Source organism: Dasypus novemcinctus, chromosome 2 (genome assembly GCF_030445035.2).
Source record: "Dasypus novemcinctus isolate mDasNov1 chromosome 2, mDasNov1.1.hap2, whole genome shotgun sequence".
Classification (NCBI taxonomy): Eukaryota; Metazoa; Chordata; class Mammalia; order Cingulata; family Dasypodidae; genus Dasypus; species Dasypus novemcinctus.
In genome coordinates, this window is record NC_080674.1 from 103,272,450 (window position 1) to 103,296,820 (window position 24,371).

General features: G+C 33.8%; 1 pseudogene; it reads left to right on the forward strand.

The window, feature by feature from the left end:
- Positions 1 to 4,599: 4,599 nt before the first annotated feature.
- Positions 4,600 to 5,998, forward strand: LOC101424755 (tubulin alpha-1B chain pseudogene; annotated as a pseudogene).
- The last annotated feature ends 18,373 nt before the right edge of the window (positions 5,999 to 24,371 follow it).

Genomic DNA, 24,371 nt, shown 5'->3' on the forward strand with positions numbered 1-24,371 from the left:
GATTAGGAATTTTTCAACAGGTAATAGGATACATTTGGATTTTCTGCTAAAGCAGTAGAATCCCCTGATTCACTGGATAATCAAGAATGATTTATATGTACTAGCTTGTGGGAAATTATTTTACAAAACACAGAAGGGAAAAAACATGGAATGTGGGTTGCTGTTTGATAATGGTTAATTTCAGGTGTTGACATGGCTAGTTATGGTGTCCAGTTGTTTGGTCAAGGATGTACTAGGCTGATTGTTACTGTGAAACTATTTAATGGATTTAAATCATAAATCAGTTGATTGCATCTATGGCGGATTAAATCTAACATCAACAAAGGAGATTGCTTTCAGCATTACAAAAAGCATTATTTAAACAATTGAAGACCTTAAAGGGAGAATCGATGATCTCAGCAGTTAGAAAGAATATATATCTCTACTTCAGCCAGCCAGCTTCTCCTGGGGAATTCATCACCATTGTCACTGATGTTCTCAACTTGTAGCTGGCCTTTTGGAATCTGGACTTGCCAATCCCAAAATTCCTATAATAAATCTTTTAATATTTACATACCCACACATATGTGTATATGTATCTCCTGTCATTCTTTTTTCTCTGGAGAACTCTAATACACTGTTTCTAAGCTGACAGTGGTATAGAAGTAATAATAGGGAGAGCCAACTGAGCCACTTTCCATGAGCATTATACTGTTTAGAAGTTTTGGGAAAACCTAACATCTCACATTGACTTCATTGCTACAGCTATGACAGAAAGATATGGCCAGAATACATCTGTAGTTGGAAATTAAAATGTATGGAAAGGCAGTGTCTTCAATATTTTTGTCATTGAAAGGATGTGACATTGAAAGAGAAGGAAGTTATAAATAGTAGAAGACTGTATAGATAATATCAATTATTTTTTTGTTTTCTTTCTAAACAGTAGTCTTTAATAAAGGGATGGCTTTTTCTGTATAAGGAATTGAGCTTTAGACTGGAAAGAATGTGTTCAAAGTAGACTGACTAAGTGATAGAATAAAACAAATGAAAACAAACGAAAACACTTTAAAATGAAATTTTGTAAAGAGAGAGGAAATATACAAATCCGACAATAAATTTGAGTATTTTGAAGAAACCAGGTATATAAAATATAGTATAATAATGCAGAAGTGTTTAGTAACCCTAAATCACATTCTGCTTAAAAGATAATATCGTTTATATTATTCACTTAAGTATTGACAGTTTTATCTCTTATAAGTATGTGGCAACATTGAGAATTGTGCATTTACTTCTAACATACAAGAATTTATTGGTTGGTAATGAAGAAGTGTCAAAAAAAGTTGAAAATGTACTTGTCATTTTTTAAAAGAGTAGTTAATATATTTAGATATTACCCTGGTCTTTGAGAAAAAATTTAAATAATTGTTTCAAAAGTGTAAGGATGATGACAAGAAGAGTTGCTTAAGTAGCAGATAATTTAGAAGAGGTGGCTAATTTTAAAAACTGAGCTATATAGTAAATACAATACGTTATATGAAGTGCAAATGTTTTTATATTTTGATGAATATTTTCCCACTATACAGGACAAAAAATAAAACATTCCATTACATCATATCTTCTTTTGTATATATGTGACCCATTCAAATCAGTGATATACCCAAAGAGGTAAAGAGGGTGGTTTTAACAATAATCGGGTAAATGTGCCTGATCTTGAGCTCTGTATAAATGGAAACACACAGTCTCTACTCTAATGTCTGGCTTCTTTTGTTCAAGATAATTAGAAAGGCAGGAAGAGATGAGAGGTGGAGGCGTCTTTGGGACATGGAGCTGCCCTGGATGGTGCTTCAGAGGCAATCACCGGACATTGTAAATCCTCACAGGGCCCACTGGATGGAATGGGGGAGAGTATGGGCCATGATGTGGACCATTGACTATGAGGTGCAGAGGTGCCCAAAGATGTACTTACCAAATCCAATGATGTGTCATGATGATGGGAACGAGTGTTGCTGGAGGGGGGGAGAGGTGGGGTGGGGGGGTGGGGTTGAATGGGACCTCACATATATATTTTTAATGTAATATTATTACAAAGTCAATAAAAAATAAATTAAAAAAAAGAAATGAAGTAATATGATATAGTATTTGAAACAGAAAAAAATGGTGTCTTCTAAAGGTAAAAATATTCAATTGTATAATAATTAAAGAAAGGCAGTGTTTAAAAAAAGATAATTTCAATTAGACTTAAACATTTATTAAATGTATATAATAAATCATTCTTTTTCATTGATGTTTATGAACATTGTATTAATATCAAATTTTATTTTTACAGTCTATTGCTGGTAAGTATTTACATTATTTTAAGGTATTTTGATTTAGAGTTTCTTTGAAAAAGCTACTATGACTGTGGTGGTACATTCAAATTGATAAGCATAGAACAGCATTAACAATGTATAGATAAAGAAGGAAGAAACAGAATGGATAAGGGTATGTACTCTGAACCCATCCTGCTGAGATTTGAATCCTGGCTCCTCTATTTTCCAGTTGAATTACCTTAGACAAGTTACCTAATCTCTCTATGACTCAGTTTCTTCATGTGTTATACAAGGATAAAATAGTACTTAGTCCATAGAATATTTTTAAAGAATAATGAGTTAAAATATATGAATTTTGCAGAGCATTGTCTATCACACACAAGACTCAAAGAAATTTGGGACAATAGTCAAATGTCAAAATGAACTGAGGTTTGTAGAAAATCCCAATGACCATAGCAGAACACTGATTTTTAACATTGTAACATTAAAAAGAGCTGTCTTCACTCCTTAGTTCTACTTCCTCAAGTGCATTCAAAGTGAAGATGTAAATAAATATTAATCATTAAGAATAATTTAAAACTAGGGCAGTTGTTCAGCATGTGAAGCCTCCTGTGTCATACCTGTTAAATTTCAGTTTCTATTCCAAATATTCAATTGTTTTATCAGGTATAGGTAAAGAGATAGTAAGAGAGCATCTGGCCATGCATGGCAAGTGATTTCACATTTCAAGGTTCAGAAAAATTGCATTTGGGATGTAGGACACATTTCAAATGCAAATTTGTAGCAATTGTACACTCCTAGTAAGCAAATAGGAAAGGCCATTTTTAAAAATAGCCTTTTTTAAAAAAGAGCAAATTGGATTCTAAATAGTATTGACAAACAGCATACTTGGTCAATAACTAACTTCCCAATACTGTGCAAGGCAGTTGTTATAAAATCACAAACCAGACATAGTTGTTATTTTTAAGGAGCTTACATTATATTCTGTGGAAGATTCAATAAATAGATAAACTTAATGTAAATTATCAATAACACTTTCAAACCAAGATTACTTAATAAATACTATTCATTTTGAAAACAGATAAAAAAATATTAGGGAACTGCAGAAGGAAAATTCACCCCAAACTAAAATGATTTATATTTTGAGCTTGGGTTATGTGGTGTTCAGCTTGTGAAATGCACCTTGGTACAACCATTTTGGAAGACATCGTGGAAGTTTCTTATAAAGTTAAACCTATACATACCATTCAACCAAAAAATCCCACTACAAGGTAATTTATTCAAATAATTAAAAGTGTAGATTCACACAAATACTTGCACATGAATATTTAGCTTATAGCATCTTATTCATAATAGCCCCAAACTGGAAATATTTAATAACTATGACGTACTTCAACATGTCAATGAATAAACAAACTTTGGTACAACCATCCCATAAAATACTACTAAGCAATAAAAGGGAATAAGATACTGACTCATGCAATGATAAGAATGAATCTCAAGTCGATTTTATGAAGTAAAAGAATCTAGATTCAAAATGAAAAGGTAAAATTATATCAAAAGAAAATAGATAAGTGGTTGCTAGGAATTGAGAGAAGGTAGTAGTTGATTCAAATGGACTGTAAAGAGGAAAGTTTAGCATGATGGAACTCTTCTGTGTGCTACTGGAGTTGGATACCTGACTATGCAATCATCAACACTCTTATAAAGTGTACATCACAAAGAGTGAAATCTAATATATTTTCAGGTGAAAGACAAAATTATCCAGATTTGGGGAGATGGGTCCCAGGATGGAATGCACAATGGAGTAAATGAATATAACTTCATTACAAAAATGTATATCACAGTCTCACTGAGGGAGGTGGGGAAAACAAGACCTAATCTATGTAAATTTACAGAATCATGGTTTGAGAGGAAACTTTAAGACTAAAGCTAAAAATAACTGTACATAAGCACTGCACTGTATTTGGAAATTTTATTTATCCTAGGTTTGTAGGTTATCAAATCTGAAACTACAAGTATACTAATGTTGAACATAGCAAATAAATTGCACGTAATGCAAGTCAAATTTATCATTATTAAAGTAAGAAGTTACAAATAAGCCAAAGGGAGAGAAAAGCATGAACCCTGTGATCTTGGATTAGAGTCTAGACATTAGTATGAAGCCATGTATACATTAATAAATGCATATAAATACAGGGATAATTGTAGAAATGGAGTGCGTTACTTACCTTGACTCTTAGCTTGTCAAGGATGGTAACAGGGACCTGTGTCTGCTCCTGTCATTTTCACCTTCCATCCTGTAGCCACCATGTGTGATTGTATCTCCATCCACGTCGGCCAGGCTGGTGTCCAGATTGGCGATGCCTGCTGGGAGCTCTACTTCCTGGAACATGGCATTCAGCCTGATGACGAGATGCCAAGTGACAAGACCATTGGGGAAGGAGATGACTCCATCCAAACCTTCAGTGAGATGGGTGTTGGCAAGCATATGCTCAGGGCAGTGTTTGTAGACCAGAAACCCGGTTTAGCACTGGCACCTACTGCCAGCTCTTCCATCCTGAGGAGCTCATCACAGGCAAGGAAGATGCTGTCAGTAACTATGCCCAGGGGCATTACACCATTGACAAGGAGATCATCGACCTGGTTCTGGACAGAATTCACAAACTGGCAGACCAGTGCACAGGTCTTCAGGGCTTCTTGGCTTTCCACAGCTGTGGTGGGGGAACCTGTTCTGAGTTGACCTCCCTGCCGATGAAATGCCTTTCCGTTGATTATAGCAAGAAGTCCAAGCTGGTGTTCTCCATTTATCCAGCCCCCCAGGTCTTCATGGCTGTGGTTGAGCCCCACAACTCTATCCTCACCACCCACACCACCCTGGAGCACTCAGATTGTGCCCTCATGGTAGACAGTGAGGCCATCTGTGACATCTGTCATAGAAATCTCAATATTGGGCACACAACCTACACCACCCTTAACCGCCTTATTAGCCAGATTGTGTCCTCCATCACTTCTTCTCAGGTTTGATGGTGCCCTGAACATAGATCTGACAGAATGCCAGACCAACCTGGTGCCCTATCCCCACATTCACTTACCTCTAGCCACAAATGACCTGGTCATCTCTGCTGAGAAAGACTATCATGAAGAGCTTTCTGTAGCAGAGATTACCAATGCTTGCTTTGAGCCAACCAACCAGATGGTGAAATGTGACCCTCGCCACAGTTAATACATAGCTTGCTATCTATTGTACCATGGCAATGTGATTCCTAAGGACATCCATGTTGTGCTGCCATTGCCACCATCAAGACCAAGCATAGCATCCAGTTTGTGATCGGTGTCCCACTGGCTTCAAGTTCGGCATTAATTACCAGTCTTCCACTGTGGTACCTAGTGGAGACCTGGCCAAGGTCCAGTGAGCTGTGTGCATGCTGAGCAACACCACAGCCATTGCTGAGACCTGGGCTCGCCTGGACCACAAGTTTGACCTGATGTATGCCAAGTGTGCCTTTGTTCACTGGTATGTGGGTGAAGGGATGGAGGAAGGAGAGTTGTCTGAAGCCTTTGAGGACATGGCTGTCCTTGAGAAGAATTGTGAGGAGTTTGGTGTAGATTCTGCTGAAGGAGAGAGTGTGGAAGAAGGAGAAGAATATTATACCCATTTCTCTGACCTACAGCATATCTCACTCCCAGTAGTTAAGCTTCTCCATTAGCTGACAAGGCATTTAAGCTCTCTGGTTAGGTTGTCTTTACTTAATTGTGATCATGTCTTATTTTTCCAAGTGTATCTGTAAAGTTTCAATCATGTCTTAGTAAAGGCTTTAAAGAAAGTGAAAAAAAATATGGATATGTGTGTACACATTGGTTAGTAGAAATGCATATACTTTTACTTCTTAGCACTGAGAGGGCATTGAGTGGCAGCCCAATATCATCAATCATAAATCTAGATTTTTGTTCCTATTATCATTCTTCAACAAAAGAACCCAAAACTTTTTAGAAAAAGGTCGATTCTGGGATTCAAACACAAGAAATGGAGCGCAAGCCTGCAACATCATGTACTGTTGTTTTTTATTTATCAACAATTTTTTTGGTCTTTATTTGTTACATTAAAAAAATATGAGGTCCCCATATACCCCCCACTCCCATCATGCCACTCCTCCCCCCATAACAACAATCTCCTCCATCATCATGAGACATTCATTGCATTTGGTGAATACATCTCTGAGCATCGCTGCACCTCATGGTCAATGGTCCATCATTACCCACACTCTCCCACAGTCCATCCAGTGGGCCATGGGAGGACATACAATGTCTAGTAATTGTCCCTGAAACACCACCCAGGACAACTCCAACCCCCGAAAATTCCCCCACATCACATCTCTTCCTCCCACTCCCTACCCCCAGCAGCCACCAAGGCCACTTTTTCCACACCAATGCCATATTTTCTTCAATTACTAATCACAATAGTTCATGAATAGAATATCAGTAAGTCCACTCTAATCCATTCTCTATTCCTCCATCCTGTGGACCCTAGAATGTCCGTGTGTCCATGCCACATCTATATCAAGAGGGGGCTTAGATTCCACATGGATGCTGGATGCAATTCTCCTGCTTTCAGTTGTAGGCACTCTTGGCTCCCTGGTGTGGTGGTTGACCTTCTTCACCTCCATGTTAGCTGAGTGGGGTAAGTCCAATAAACCAGAGTGTAGGAGGTGTAAGTCTGTTGAGGCCCAGGGCCTGGCTATCACATGGTCAGTCCAGAGATTCAGGCCCCCTGGGTATACATTAAACCCCAGCATCAACTACAGTTCCAGTAAAATTAACAGGAGAGGCTTGTGGACAAAGATCACATCTGAGTCCAGCTCCATCACACAGGAACACAAACTCCAAAGTAGGGCCAACTGACATGGCACTGAATTCCATCTGCCATGACCATAGAACCTGTGGGTTTCTGTAGCCCTCAGAAGAACCAGTACCGAGGTTGTATCTACTTTATCTATCTCTGGGACTCTGCTGAGGTGTGCATAATGGCAACCCCTCTGATAATCTCCTGGCTCTTTTTGGAGACTCATAGCCATATAAACTCATTTGTCCTTTCCATTTCCCCTTTTTATTCAGGTCAAAAAGCATTTTAATTCCTGGTATTATATGTAGAATGAGATATTCTGCTGGTCCATGTTGACATTTTTATTCAAGGTCATCTTCTAGTTACATCATCAGCTGGTACTTGGTAGTAATCCCTCAGCGCCAGGGAGGCTCATCCCTGGGAGTCATGTCCCATGCTGGGGAGAAGGCAATACATTTACATGCTGAGTAATAAGCCCTCAAGAAGTGGAGTTTCTTTCCCTTCCCACATTTCCTGTTATCTCCTTTAGTGATTTGCTTTGTAGAACAGCAAAAATAGCAACTTTATAGAAGAGAAACCTGGAAGACTCTACTTTAAGCAAGTGACCAAGTTTAATGTCAGTGATAAACCATACTGATTTCATGTACCTCCTGCTATGTTGAAAAGAGAAAGTTACATCACCTCTGTGCATTTCTTTAAAAAAATTCAAAACTCCAGTCTAACTATGAGGAAAACACTAAAAGTGCAAATTTAGTACCTGACCTATACTCTTTAAAACTCTTAGGGTTAAAAAAAAGAAAAAGAAACATAAATAACTGTCTCAAATCCAAGGAAACAAGAGATATGGTAAATAAATGCAGGATATCCTGGATTGTATCCTAGAAATGAAAAAGGACTTTAATGGAAACTAGTAAAATATGAGTAAATTCTGTTCACTAGATAATAGAAATACACCAATGTTGACAAATGTACCTAATGTTTTGTTAACATTAGGGAAAGTGAGCAATAGAGCATGGGAACTTTCTATACTATCTTCACAATATTTCTGCAAACCTAAAATTATGCCATATAATATATTTGTTAAAAATTTAATAAGAACAAAAGGAAAACAGAGAGCATTACGGTGCTTGGGAATGGGTGATGGTTTGGAATAAATCATATAGGCAGTAAAGTTTAAAGAGCAGAAAAAAATCTCATTTCCCTTGCTCTTTGCCCTGTTTCTTCCTATGAGTCAGTGTTGCTATTGCTGACCTCATCTTCCTGGTCACATCAGAGGATGGGCAGCTATTTGACTGCAGCTTTAAAGAAATATTAATTTTTAAAAGTTTTCTGAATCATTGCAACTTTTTAGTCAGCAGATTTTGTATAATTCTGAATTCATCTATTAAACTTTTATGTCATTAAGTAATCCCCTTTGATAAATTCACTTGGCCATACCATTTCATCATGGTGTCTATGGTAGGTCTAGATCAATAAATCACAACTCCATTTCTGGAATTCTCTGAATTTGTAAATTTATTTTGTTTTCCCTTCTGGTTCTACACTCTCTCACTTTTGCTAAAAACATGGTAGATTTTATTTTTTATTTGGTTCCCCCAGAAAATAACTTAATGTATGTTTCACAGATGTTTCTTTGCATTGGCCTGAGGAGATACAGATGTCTAACTCAACCTATTTCCAACAGAATAATTTTTGGTGACTGATTTTCCATAAGGTTCTCATTTAACACTTCTTGAAATCTAATAACCTACTGCTGAACCTCAAAATATCTATCAGCATAGTTAAAATAAAGTTTATCATTTTGATAAACTGTCAATATTTCAATAGTAAATGGTATTGGTCTCATATAAAGGATAGATAAGCAGCATATCAGAGGCTGCAGATTTTCTTCTAAATGAGAAGCATCCCCTGTCTCATTGAGCACACAGGCTAGTATAGAAAGAAACAAGTGAATAACTAATTAGAATTTTAAGCAAAACAATAATATACTCCAGTTTGCTCATATTACTATGATGACTAAAATAATAAAAAGTACCTATATGTTGGGATAAGCAGGATAAACCTCCTTGGCTATACTTAAGCTGGGTCCTGAAGGATGTAGGGCATTTTTGAAACACATTAACTTATTTCCGTTTCAAGACAATTAGAAACCTTAGGACAATATATGTTTTTTTTTATTAATATTTGCCCTTGAGATCATATAACAAGCTGTTCTTTAAAGTATTTCATATATCATTTTCTTCACCTATGGCAAATAAAATAAATGAGCAAGACCATATTTATATAATGCAATACTGTGTATCAATGTGTATGTATATCCTGATGTCTCTATCACTTCAAATATAAACACTATTAATGATTCAATATACAGGTATACAGGTACAGTGTACATTTGATTAGAAAGTTATATATAAAAACTATAATAATTGGTACAATGTGCAGGGACTAAGAAAGTCAAATGAAATTGAGTAAACAGAAAACTGGGACAGATTTATGAATGTTTGACCTGTGCAGCCACATAGGATTCATACTCATAAAGGTTTCACATTTGGGTTAATCCTCTCCTGACACCGATTTCAAATTTTTAATAATTTTGCCCTTGAACCTGTTTTAAAAATGAAGTCCGATGGAACTCTGAACCAAATGGGTGAGCAGAGAAGATATGTGAAATAGATGTGTCTGCCATTCTTTGCCACTCCATTTACTTAGAGCACTCCTAGCATACCATGAGCACAGAATTATGGAGCAACCATGATGTGTGGAGTTCTGCTTTACTCACAGCAAGTATAAAATAAGTGTATTTCTACAGCTGAGCAAGCAGAAATATCAACAGGCCCTAGAGGCTACTTTACATTCAAACTAGAAGTTGCTTTGAATACAGTAAGAAGACAAAGGCATTCTAAGAAACACGAGCTGCCATGAAATCTTATCACATTCATTCTTACTTGTGTTCTATTTCTTACTTCCCTATTTTAACCAATTACTTACACTAGAAATGATGACACAGAATGAAAGATAAGGATAGGGCTACGCAGAGCTCCTTGTCCCTTCAGTCCCTTCTTACTCATTAAGTGAATGGTAGAGTATAATTTATGTATAGTAAAAACTGAAATAAAAGTAATCAGAATTCCATTGTTCTAGTAAGAATGAAATACATGCACATGTATTGTGTGATTTTGGTAACTCCACATATGAAGTAAATGCTTACATATTTGCATTGCAAATATAAAAGATGAGTGGTAATATGCATGCTGATGATTTAAAATTTTAAGTTTTGTTTACATAAATAAAATACAGCATGACAACTTGAGAGAGTCCATAGAAAAAAGGAAAATGACTTACATTTAGTACCTTTAATAGCACTTTTTTCCTGCTATTTGATAAAAGGCCACACATTTTCTTTTTGCATAGGGACCTATAAATTATGTAGCTGGCCCAGTCTAGGAAATAACGTTGGTTCCTGTTTGTAGTGACTATGCCTTTGTTTTTTTATTTGGAGAAAAAAAAAAGGAGCATGAGAGAGTGGTTCAGAAAGGAACTTTGAAGACAGACTTGCCTGATTTTGAATTATGGTTCTGCCATTTTCTAGCTATGTGACCTTTTGAAAAATGGAAATTATGCAATCCTCTGTGCTCAGTTTTCTCATTTACAAAATGGGCATATTAAAGCAACCTCCCTTTTGTGATTCAGTTTACTTTAAGCTATATATTTATAAGTTTAAGTATTTATAACAATGTTGCTAGGTGTTGGTGAATGCTATGTAAGCTGTTTTATATTATTATTATCATCATTATTATAAGTGTACAGAGAAATGTTCCCAGAGGTTCAAAAATGAAGGAGAAATTATGGATAAAAATTAATTAGAAATGATTTGGTGAGTGAGGACTTACAAAAGAGAGGAAAGAGTAGATCATAATATTAAAGAAAAGGCAGTGTAAAAATGTGTGGGAAATGAATTTATATGAAAACTGATTTATCCAGGTATAAATATCTTAACTGGTTATAGGCTGATAGACCATGAAGTGTCCATTCACATCATGGTTAAAATGGAAGGCAGCTGATTAGTTAAAAGATATAAAATGATTCTGAACAAAATGGACAATATCATTTGGAAACATATTATAGATTGTCTCAGAAGAAATTGGGTTCCTTTTCACAGGAGGTAAACAAGTACAGACTGAAGAAATACATGAAAAGGTTATTTTACAAAAGATTCAACATCAGATGTGTGAGCTAGACAGCCTGTAAAGTTCCTTATAACATATGAATTTGGAGTAATAACAAGAGGAAGTAGATAAAAGTGAAATAAATCACAAAATGAATAATTTATCCTAGAAAGAGGTCAGTTGTGAGTATTTATAGGTAAGTTCTACCTAGTAGAGATTATAGCTAAATAAATAAGAAATAATGTTAAGATGGAGAAGAGAACATAAATCTAAAACATAGATGCAGATTCTTCCTACAGATGGTTCTGAGGAGAAATAGTGATTTATAGTGAGAAGGAAATTTAACTAGACCAAATGGGTAGACTTAACCAATGCTATAAACCAAACATGCAAATGACCTGCAGAGTATGAAACCTCAGAGATCACCCATAGCAAGGCAATTTTGTTTTGGGACAAGGGAGATTTACCTTGAGCAAAGGAAATTTAAGTTCAGTCGTTGTTTTTACAGGCCCCTTAGAGAATGCTACTTAGTTGTTGTTTTTTTCTAAAGTCCCATAACTTTGTTCAATCTCGAACCTTCACAAAATATAGACTGTGTACCAAATATGTTAAAGGTCAAGTGCTAAAAGTTATATTCATATCCATTTAAAGCCATGCTTATATTTCCTTAAGGGCATGCTTATACATCATTTTCCTTTCTATTAGACTTGGTGGAGGCTATGAAATGATGGGGTATTTTCCATGCAGTTTTCTAGATTTCTAGGGACAACTATTCCCCTGTAGAGTTCATACACCCAACTTTTTAGATATATCCATAGACTATTAGGAAGACCACTGGAACCGGAGGCCTGATCTATGTCCCCATTCTTTTTTTTTAATTTATTTTTATTTATTTTTTATTGATTTTGTGATAATATTACATTAAAAATATATATGTGAGGTCCCATTCAACCCCACCCCCCCACCCCACTTCTCCCCCCCCCCCCCCCCAGCAACACTCGTTCCCATCATCATGACACATCCATTGGATTTGGTAAGTACATCTTTGGGCACCTCTGCACCTCATAGTCAATGGTCCACATCATGGCCCATACTCTCCTCCATTCCATCCAGTGGGCCCTGTGAGGATTTACAATGTCCAGTGATTGCCTCTGAAGCACCATCCAGGGCAGCTCCATGTCCCAAAGACGCCTCCACCTCTCATCTCTTCCTGCCTTTCCCCATACCCATCAGCCACCATGTCCACTTTCCCAATCCAATGCCACCTCTTCTATGTGGACATTGGATTGGTTGTGTCCATTGCACCTCTATGTCAAGAGGAGGCTCAGATTCCACATGGATGTTGGATGCAATCCTCCCACTTTCAGTTGTAATCACTCTAGGCTCCATGGTGTGGTGGTTGTCCTTCTTCAACTCCATCTTACTGAGTGTGATAAGTCCAATAAATCATATTGTAGGTGCTGGAGTCTGTTGAGGCTCAGGACCTGGCTATCACATTGTCAGTCCAGAGATTCAAATCCCCTAAATATATCTTAAACCCCATAATAAAGCTGATATTTTGATGGTTATTGCTTTTATATTTAGTTCCCAATGGATCAATGCCTTTAGAAAGAGGCACAGGTAGAGTTAATTTTCATCGCCAAAGTGGAGTAACCTAACATTGAAAGCATTACACATGTTGGCCCTGCCTCGACTAAAGCACTTTGTTTGCCTCTTCTATACTGTTCTATTTTTAAATCAAATCAGGCAATTTCTTGATCCCAGAATAAACTTTACTGCTTTTCTACCTCTATTCAAGACATACATGGCTTCTCATTTCATCTTTATGTCAAAATCTTATTTACAATTCACTCTTTATTGCCTATCCAATTTTCGAGGTGATGTCATTTCTTAAGACATCAATCAATATTATGGCATCTGAGAAGTCTGTACTTTCCCTCTGTTCCTTGAATTACTATTTTATAATTAAATTGTACACCATCATAATTATCACCTTTTTTATAGGTTGTAAATCTGATAGTGACAAAGCCCAAGGTTTACATTATCTTTCTGGCTCTTTATTTCTTTTTTTTGACTGTTTTCCTCATAGTAGTGACTCAATAAATATACACTGAATAGTTGTTTGATAAACTATAGTTTTCAGTTTTCTAAACCTAGGGGTGCAGTTGCTCTTTGTATTAATAACTTTTATCCTTAGAGTGGCCTGTGTGAGTGAAATACATTTAAGAATCTAAGTATTAGTGCCTGAGTCTGCATATTTGATGTCATGGTTAGAAACCAGTTTTCATTTTGTTTTGTAATCAACTATTACCAGAGTTTTAAAAGAGACTTAATGAAGTTCTATGGGAAATCTACCCATCTCTACGATTGTTTTGCAAGTTCACAATATCTGTAACAAAAATAGATTAAAACAATAGTATGGGTTGGAGAAAAAATACACTAAATATAAGATAAGGACTATAGTTGGTAGAAATATTTTGACAATGCTCTTGCATAGTTTGCAACAAATGTTTCACACCAATACAAAGAGTCGGTGGAGGGGTGATGTATGAGACCCATGTGTGATGTTATATATGTTTATTTTGTAAGTCTGCAATCTTTACTATACACTTATTGTTCATGTGTGTCCACGTATGAATGATATACTTCAATTAAAAAAACTGAAAAAAGAGACTTAGCTACTGTACATTAGCAATACTTCTTTCAATCATTCAATTAATGTGCATAAAATTGTTCTTGATTGTTTTTCTTCCTATATTAAAATTCTGAAATGAATATATTTTAATACTTTAGGAACACTTAGTCAAGAAAGTTCTCAGCCTTCTTTTACAAACTCAGGAGGATTGGAAAACTCAGATGACTTAAGAATCTTAATCTTTGAACCTTCCTAACTACTGTTTTGTGTTGAAATGTGTGGTATTTTTTATTTCTGCATTATCATACGGGAGCCCCTGTACCTTGCTTATCCATCCTTAATCTTTGCATCTTTTTTCATTCGTTGCTATGAAGTTAAAGAAAATATATATTAAACTAAATTCAGGCTAAAAAACTCACTATAGCTCATTAAAGATATTATGATAGAGATATCTATATGAACCAGGTCTGGAGATATAATTCTGGGCATACTCAGAATATTGGCACTATGGACACAAGAATGGAGCTTCTGCTAGACATGATGGAGCAACCAGTTATACCCTCCATATTAAACAACTAAAACACAGGAAAAACATATGGAATCAGGAATTTAAGATATTGGATGTTCCTAAGAGAAAATTAGCCCTAAGAGAAAATGTTTACAAAGCAATCACCTAGTTACTATCAAAATTAATATACAAAACATAAAAATATTAAAGAAATGTTTTAATTCTCATCTTTATAACCTCAAAAATAATCCCTTTTAGGTGCTACATGGCTTTTATAAGCAATGTGAAAAAAAAGGAAAACATTGGTCAGTACTTTTTTTGATCTCACGGGATGCTTTCAGAAACGCCTGTGTAGGCTATACTTACTTCTACATTGAAACGTCATTTCAATTACCTCAAATTGTTTCAATAATTTTATCTCATGAGAATCTCTAGAAATTATCAGGATAAATGACAAAAAAAAACTTATAAATGGCTCTGCCCCCTCATTAAAATTTTATTTTGTGATCTTTATGATCTTAACACTCAATGTTTTTGTCTGTTTCTCTCCCTCTCTTTTATTATTGTTTTTGTTGGCTTTTTTATACTCTGCTTTAGGTAGCCTTCTATACAGTAGCAGCATAAGTTCATCAGTGGATCAAAAATTTCCCCACATTTTTTGTTCGCAGCCATTTGTGTCTTACCCATTTTCCTGCAGCAATATATAATGATGAACAAACAGGCTTCATAGATTCTACAAAACAAGTATGTTGAACAAGAAAAATTCTAGTCCCCCCTGACTAAACTCCAATCACAAAAGAAGGTGGAAGCGTTCTGACATAAAAGGGAAATAGACTGACACCAGGAGGCAGAGCGGTGAGGCTGGGGAGTGCTGCCTATGATCACCACAGTAGGTAGTATTGATGGGCATTAAAGAAATCCAAATAGATCCAGAGATTTAAAATTTCCACTTGAAGTTTGTCTCATATAATTAAGTGCCAAGGGTGTTAGTCTTGCTGGCCAGAAATGACAAAACTACAAAGTGGGTTTGGCTAATGGTTTCAGAGTGTAGAGGGCTAGATAACATTTTGGCCTATCAGTGATCCTTGGTTCCTTGACTTTCCTGGAACAAAGCTATGCTGTCCCCTTTCTCTTCCCAGGTCAGTTGAACTTGGCTTCCAGCATCTCCTCATAGCTTTCTCTATCTATGTCTGAATCTCTTCTCTTTTTAAAGGACTCCAGTAAGCTGGGTTAAGTCCCAATCTCATTGATTTGGATTGCACCTTAACTAAAGTAACATCTTCAAGAGATCTTATTTACAATGGGTTCATGTGCAAAGAAATGGGGATTAAGACCATGAAGATTTCTAAATTAGGGTACTTAATTCAATCCACCACAATGAGTATAGCTCCCTCCTACCTTCATAAGTTATTATGTTGTATAAAGCAAAAACACAGTAACAAGAAATATTAATTATTATGTCATATTGCTATTTTTAAATATTAACTAGTAATGTCATACTGTTAGGTACCTCTAGTTAGAAAATATTGAGATGGTACTAACAGGTAATATAAATATACATTGCAGAAAATTTTTATTGCATGATTTCCTTCCATGTTAAATATCTGCCACAGCAATTTAAAACCATTTTTAAAACGAATTGTGAATTTTCAAAATCATTTTCAGTTCAATAGTACTGCATATAAAGAGCAATAATATGAATGCATCTATGATACTAGGAAAATTAGAAAAAAGGGCTAATTTTCTAAAGAAAATAATATGTTCTGATGGTTTTGCAACTGCTGTGACCCGTTCTGCCCCATCCTGTCTTTCAACTCTTAGCAAATACAGTTGATCCGTGACCCATCTATCTAATTTTTCCATTCTCACTTCTAAGTTTTATGCCAAATTAGATAATGTGCTTGGGACACCTATTTTCTCCTTCTACCAGGCCATCACTTTTTCATCAGACATATCCTACAATTTCACATTACCGTAGATATTTTCAAGTTTAATCAAAATAGGCAACAGCTACCTCTAAACTAATATTGCCTGGTAGAAGTTATTAAATAGTGGGTTCTCTAACACTCCATTCCCAGTACCTTTTGGTCCTCCTCTCTAAAATACACTTGGAGATGAAGCTTATTTCACTGCCTCTGCATTTGTACCACATTTTATTCTGTTCTTTCAACATTTTCATTTGTTTATAGGTGTAGTGCCATATACATATTGGGTTAGTAGAAGCCAGGGACCTCATTTATAACTCAAGAATGACTCCATTTTTCTAAAGTACTCAAGAAGATGCTCATTAAGTGCATTTTGTTGCAGAAGAAAATGTAACCATGTATTATTAAGTCAGGGGAGAATGCTTTTTAATCTCCTGGGGAGCTATAGATATTCTCAGAGAAAAGGGCTTTTATGAGATTTTTCATATACTTTAAATAAATTAAAAATAAATAAATGAACTGATTTGAAGAGTAAACAAATTTGTCCAAAATTATATTTTCTAAGGCTTAAAACTTCTTTTATATTACTCATGGGTTGATTTTAAAGTATAACAATTGCTCTTACTTATTATTGGTAAAAACATGGAATATAAAGATTTTATCCATAATTCCATATGGAATAGCTATCTTTTAAAATTGAAACTTGAGGCATTTCTCTTGTTTTCTGTTTATTTTTCCTCTTTTGGCAGTGAATGAGGACTGGTTGCTACAGCAACAGATTTATTTCTCCGAGCGCATTTGTACTTTCATCAGATGTTCACTGACAGTGAGTTCTGCCTTCTGATTGCCTGACTTTTACTACCATAGCTAATTACAAAACCTGTAACAATTTCATTCTGCTGCCCTAAAGGTTAATACAAAACTTGCAATACTAAAGAAAATGTGCACTGTGAAAACAATTCTTAAGGAGAACAGAGAAAAATAAAGAAATTACATTTTAAAATATAAAGTCAAAAATATTAAACTTTAAATTATCTGTAGCTGTTAGGTTTGTAAAATACCTGTGGGGGATGAAAAAAATGTCAGTTTCACTTCCTTCACTTTTTTCCACACTTCTCAACCAATGTTCTTCGTAAAGACCCAAAACTAGAACATTATATTGGCTTTCAATCACTTGCCTTTTCAAAACTGGAGGATTTAACTCTTGAATATATTAATCATATTTGGATTTTCTATTAAATGAACTAAAATTTTGTCTCTCTGGCTGAATTCTGACTTTACAAAAGCATGATGTATTTTTTAAAAATAATTTTGTCTTTATTTTTAAAGGAGCTTTAGATTATATACTTGTTACATCAAAAATATAGGAGACTCCCATATACCCCATCCTCACTCTCTCCCACACTTTCTAGTTAACAACATCTTTCATTAGTGTGTTACAGCTGATGAGCACATATTGGAGCATTGCTACTAACCATGGCTGTAGTTTATATTATGGTTTATACTTTGCACCACACCACTTTATAGGTTTTGACAAATGTATAAAGACTGTTATATGTCATTGTAATATAATATAGAACAATTCCAATGTCTCAAAAATGACCTATGCTAAACCTATGGTTCCCTCTCCCTCCCCTCAGCCTCTGGTAACCATTGCCTTTATATCAATATTACAAGTTCTTCCATTACTAGAATCATAATTAATCTACATTAGTCCATATTTGCATTCCCCCATTATGTTTGTTCATTCATCTCCAAAATTGATGCCCACTCTGCTTCCAATTTAGAGGGGGCTTACATTCCATGGGGCAGATGGATGGAACTGTCTTGCATGCAGTTGAAGGTACTCTCTGATTCTTGGGTTGGACATTGTCCATCATTGTCCTTTTGTTACTTGTCCTGGGTAAGTCTGATGAACTGAAAAATGGGTGTTGCCTGCAACTCTGTTGAGACTTGGAGCTCACCTGGCATATGAAAGCCAGAAGATTAAAATCTCTGGGACATATATTTAAGGGTATAGTGCTAATTATAGGTTTAAATAAATGGACTAGTAGAAAAATGTGTAGGAAAACCATACATGAGTCTAACTCGGATACATTGGAGTAAATGGATTGTCATATGTTCCAAGGTGGGATGGCAATTTCCTGGGGCTGTCTGCCCTGCTTATAATGTCTAGATATCTTTAAAGACCTCAGGAGCACCCTTATTTGAGGGACTATTTATGGTGGCAGTCAGTGAGGTCCTCCTGAGACGTGTGTAAGCATAACCTCTGGAGTGGCCTCCTGAGTCACTTTGACATCTCTTATCCATAAAAACTCATTTTTATTTAATATTTCCCTCTTGTGGTCTAGGTCTTTTTCCAAATGCCTTCTTAGTTGGCACTTGGTATTAATCCCTTGGAGGTTCATAATTGCAAACCTCAATCTTAATACTAAAGCTCTTGCTTTGTCAATTTTCACAAAGTGCAAAATGGTGGAATTTATGTTCAAAATTCTAACACATATATACAAAATGCATTATGGGACAGGCTTTGAAATAAAATATGCTTTATGTCATGTTTGTAGGTTGTCATGGAGTATCTGGAGTATTATTTGGTTATTTATGTATAATTCATTAAATACATAACTGGGGTGAGTGGTATAAATATTTTCCCTTTATTTTTAATTTTATTCGATATTATATAGATGACTTCTACTTTCATATAAATACATTAACTGTGATCATAGAATTTTAGTTAATTTTTCTTTGCTAACTATATAGTAAGTCTTGGAATTTCTTCCAAGTCACTAGTTTGCTTTGTTATTTGTTATTTTCTTATTGATTTATAACATTCCATGATTTAAAGTATCCTAATTTATTTAACCATCCTAATATAGATAGAAACATTTGTTTGTATTCTCATATGACTTTGATAAGTTTTTCATATATCCTTTTCGGCTAAAATTTTTATTTTATGAAGTTAATTTATACAAGTAAGATTGTTAGGTTAAAAGTACTTGGGTTCCCAGAAGAACTTTGTAAAATAGAAACTAAAACAAACAATACTGAAATGACCCACCTATTTACCAAACATCTATGAATCTGCTCATGAGAATACAATCAATAATTGCTAACAGTTGATGAAGAAGGTGATGAAGATAGCTTCTTGTTACTTTAGTATCCATTTCCTTTTCTTTTCTAGGCTTGATTTTTTTTTCATATTGACCAGTAAAATTTAAATTTCTGTAATTTTTATTTTTTTTATTTGCACAATTTTCTGTTGGTTTGCACATGCCTTCTTGTCAAGGTGTAAAATTTTTTGATAGATTAGTTTATTAACTATTGTTAATATTATCACACATTTTACTTAAATATGTAATAATAAGACATTAATTATGAAAAACAATTATTTTGTTGATACCTAATACTGAACATCAGTCGTGCTGCTTCTCTGCATAAGTCCTTTTTATAAACCATAGTTTCTTGAGTTTATTTAAAATTTGTTTTGTAACAAATGCATTTTAACGTTTTTCCTAGTCAAATACATCTTTTAGATGTATTTGTACTATGTCTAGAGTAGCATTGTATCTTGGAATCAAAATACTTCTGCTTTTCCTTTTCATTTTCTTTGAGAAATTATTCAATTTTACATGTAGTCTATGAGCAATTCTAACGTTTTTATATAATGTTTTCTTTTTCAGAATGTACTATGTCTAGAATTTAAATTATTCACATTGTATATGACTATATAAAAATAAAGATATATAGCCAAATTCTGAATGCACAATGGACATTTATCTGAGTGTTTTTAATATGTAATTCATTTAAGTCTTAAAACACTCAATGGTATAATTACCATTGTATCTCTATCATATATCTGAGAATATTTTTGCATGCTCAGTTGTCAACAGAACTATTTATTAAAAACGCCACCATTTAACAACTGGATTAGAAACCTGTCTCTGAAAAATAATTCATTTCTCATATATTCTGACATCTATTCTAAATTTTCTTTAGTTTAATATTGATTTCTTCTCAACAGCATAGGGATTATTATCATTAATGTTATGGCACGTTTTGCATTTTGTAAAACAAATCAGTCCTCATAGTTCTTACACTTCAAGAAGTTATTAGCATTTATGGAGCCTTATTTTTCCAAACAAGTTTTCATATAATTTAATTAGAAAAATTGTTGGCATTTGACTTTATATTCCCTCAAATACATATTTTTCATAAAAAGCATCAAATTACACAACTAGTTCACAGATATAAAAATATTATGCCTTTCAATTTCTTCAAATTTTCTTATATCATTCTATAGATCTTGATTTTTTCCAATATGTCCTTTGTTTCTTTGTTTTATTTATCTGTAGATATTTATAGATGTTTTACTTTTCTAAGTAGTATTTTCCCATTAGTCTTATTATTAGAATAAAGAAAAATATTTGGTTTTTATATGTGACTTTTATTATTTTATAAGTTGTTATAAATTATTATATATTATATAATATATAATTATTAAATTATTATAATTTGTTATAAATTATTTTATAATTTGTTAATTATATGTTTATAATTTCTATGTTTTTACTTTTTTAAGTAGTCAGAATTTCATTATTGTTATGTTCTATTCATAAAATGTATAAAGAGGGCTTTTATCTTTTCCTATATCATAAATAATATCAGTGATACAAATTTTAATCATTTATTCAATCTTTCCTAAGATAATCAACCTCTTCAGGTTTTACTTTTTTTCTTATGTCAATTTTAGTCATTTATATTTTGAAATGGAGTATGAGAATAGATTTCATGATGTTGAATAGATTCTAGTAAAATATTTTCTCCATTTCAATGCTATCTAGACAGTTTGTAATTTTTAGTTTTTTATTTCCAAAAGTTATATTTTATATTCTAAAAGTTACATAAATTTAAATCATTTAAGTTTTTTGAGTTTTTAAAATTATGTATTTCTAATTTAATTGCACGAATATAAAAAAATCTGCACTTGAAATTAACAGAAAACTAACCAAGCTAAAATAATATTAAATGACTTATTTTGGTAGTAATTGCAAAATAAAATTTAAAAAGGATAAATAATTCATACAAATAAGTAATAGAAATATCACCCCATTTAAGATACATGAAAAACATGAAAAAATGTGGAAAGGCACAAAAAGAGTAATTATATTCCTTAATCATTATAAAAATGCAAAATAATGAAATATAATTCAGACTATTAAGCAATATAATGCAAAAACAAGTACATAATTCAATGTTTAGAATGGTTGGAAACTGGCTGATAACATTTTGTCTCTAGGAAATCTGGAGAAAAAACTCACAGTGTTTAATTAAACAAATGTTTTGATTCTTATACTTTGCCATATAGAGTAAAAAGCTCACAAAGGTCCATATACATTTATTTTATTTAATTTCTTGTATATTAGTCTTTTCCTATGGCTTAGCATACAAAATAATATAGAATGATACAGAATGAAAAACGTGGTTCCATGCTTCATAGATATATAATGTCATTTTTTTCTTACATATCTTATTGTACATAGTTTACCATATTATTTACATATACATATATTAGACATACATGAGCAAATATATGGAGAATATATCTGCATGATAAAATTGATTTGGATATAAAATGCTTAACAATTAGTTTTGGCAGCTGATAGCCAATAAGATGATATCCAGCTGCTGGAAGGAACGGAGAGATTAGAGGGAAGGCAACCTGGGCGGGAAATAACAGGTAACAAGCTTTCAAGAAGCAGGTTGGGTCATGGAGGCATAGAGTGTGTCACAGTGGAAAATACTCTTCCTATTCCAAAGGCACAAAACAATTAGGCAATATTCAGTGCAGTTATCATTATTTTATTTAACATATTTAAATATTTGATGATTTTGGAATTTATTTGATCCTTTTGGAATTCGCCCTGGTGTTAGATAAGAGGTATGGGTACAAAAATACATAGTTTATTAATGAGTAATTTTCTCCCCATTGATTTGAAACACTCTTTCATCCCTCCCTAACTTTTGTTATTATAGCATTTTAATATTTTCAGGGTAACACTGTCATTATTTATTCCTCTATTTCCTTCATTTTTTTCCTGAAGTTAAATATTTTCAATATTCATTGCCTTACATTTTGGCCAATATATTTAATCATTTCTTACTTGATCAAAGTAGCTTCTCTGGTCAATTTCTTGTTCAAAATGCTTGTCTTTATATTAAATAAGAGTAACTTCATTCCCAACAGGGGAATTTTAATTATATATACATTATGTTTGATGTAGACTGTATAAATTTATGTAGATATCCTTTAGCAAATTGTAAAATTTCTTTTAATTTTTGTGTGCTGAGTTTTATGGTAATATATGTTACATTGTGTCAAACACTATCTTGTGTTGATGAGGTCATAATTTTTTCTCCTTTATGATGTTAATGTGGGGAATTATATTAATTTTGAATGTTAAACCAGCTTTTCATTTCTGGAGTAAACAGCAGTTGGTCATGTTGTATTATAAACTTTATATATTGCTGAATCTGATTTGTTTTTATGTTGATTTTTCTACCTATGTTCATGAAAGACATTGGTTTTTTCACATGCCTTCAATTGTAGTGTTTTTGTTAGAGTTGGTGCTAAGGTTATATAGATTTCTTAATGTGTTTTGGGGATGTGATGGTTAATTTCATGTGTCGACTTGGCTACTTTATGGTGTTCAGTTGTCTGGTCAAACTTGCTGATGTGATTGTTACTATCAGGGTATTTCATGGATTTAAATAATTAAATCAACTTCTTACTAAGACTTATTTCATCTACAATCAACAAAATATATTGCTTCAGCAATAAGAGAAGTTTCATGCACTTGGATGAAGGCTTAAAGATAGAAATGATGATTTCAGCAGTCAAAAAGAAGAAATTCCATATCTTCTTCAGAAAGCCATCTTCTCCTGGGGAATTCATTGTCAACTTCTTCAGAGTTCCCAACTTGCAGTCTGCTCTATGGAATTTAGACTTGCCAATGACCATAGCTGTGTGACCCAGTTCTGTTTCTCTGGAAAACCCTGGTTAACACAGGGAGTGTCCTTTGTTCCTCTATTTTCAGAAAGAGTTTACTAGGTAGGTATTATTTCTTTCCTAAATATTTGCTAAAATTTACCAGTGAAGACACGTCTGCCAGGATTTTTCTTGTATTCATTGTAGAAAGTTTATTAAAATTATTTGTTAATGTTATTGAGATTTTCAATTTCCTCTACCTATTTTGGAAAGTTGTGCTTTTCAATCTAAAGCACTGTTCTGTCATCATTGAGATTTACCAGAATTCATTCTTTTACATATTACCCAGATTTTTACTGACATCAATTGCCAAATTCTTGTAATTATCTTTTTGGTTAGAACCTTTTCCCCAAGATTAACAGTGCAATTAGATTTTTTTTTTGACATTTTAGGATCTGACTTTAGGCACGGGCACAGATCACTGAGACATTGAGTGGTGGAGGAAGAAGCATGAGGAGCATTCATTTCTTACCATATTTCCCTCGGAAAATGGGGTTAGGGTCTATACCATAGTCAAGAAAGTTAAATACATTATCATCTGACAAAGTGTGAGGTTCCTTTGGAGAGCAGGGAAGTTCTTTTGTGTGAAGAAAAAAATTAAGTTCTCTAAAATTTTGGATATATCTAATTTTAGAGACTATGTTTTTCTCATTTGTCACCCTGATTTTCATTAAAAAAGACAAGGATGTGAATTCAATTTTTTTTTATTGTGAAGACAAGGTATTTATACATCAAGTTTATTTTTCAGCTATTTTACCTTGCTTTTGCTTAAGAATAATTATTCTTTTACTATAGTCAGAAAAAATCTTCTATTTCAGTCTTGCCTTGAGCAGCACATTTAGGATATATAGGGATTGTCTTCTACCTGTTTATTATTGTTAGAAGACTATACCATCCCGAAGACATTGAATCCTTCATTCTGTTCATACTATTCTATGAAGCATGAAGAACCTTGCTTTCA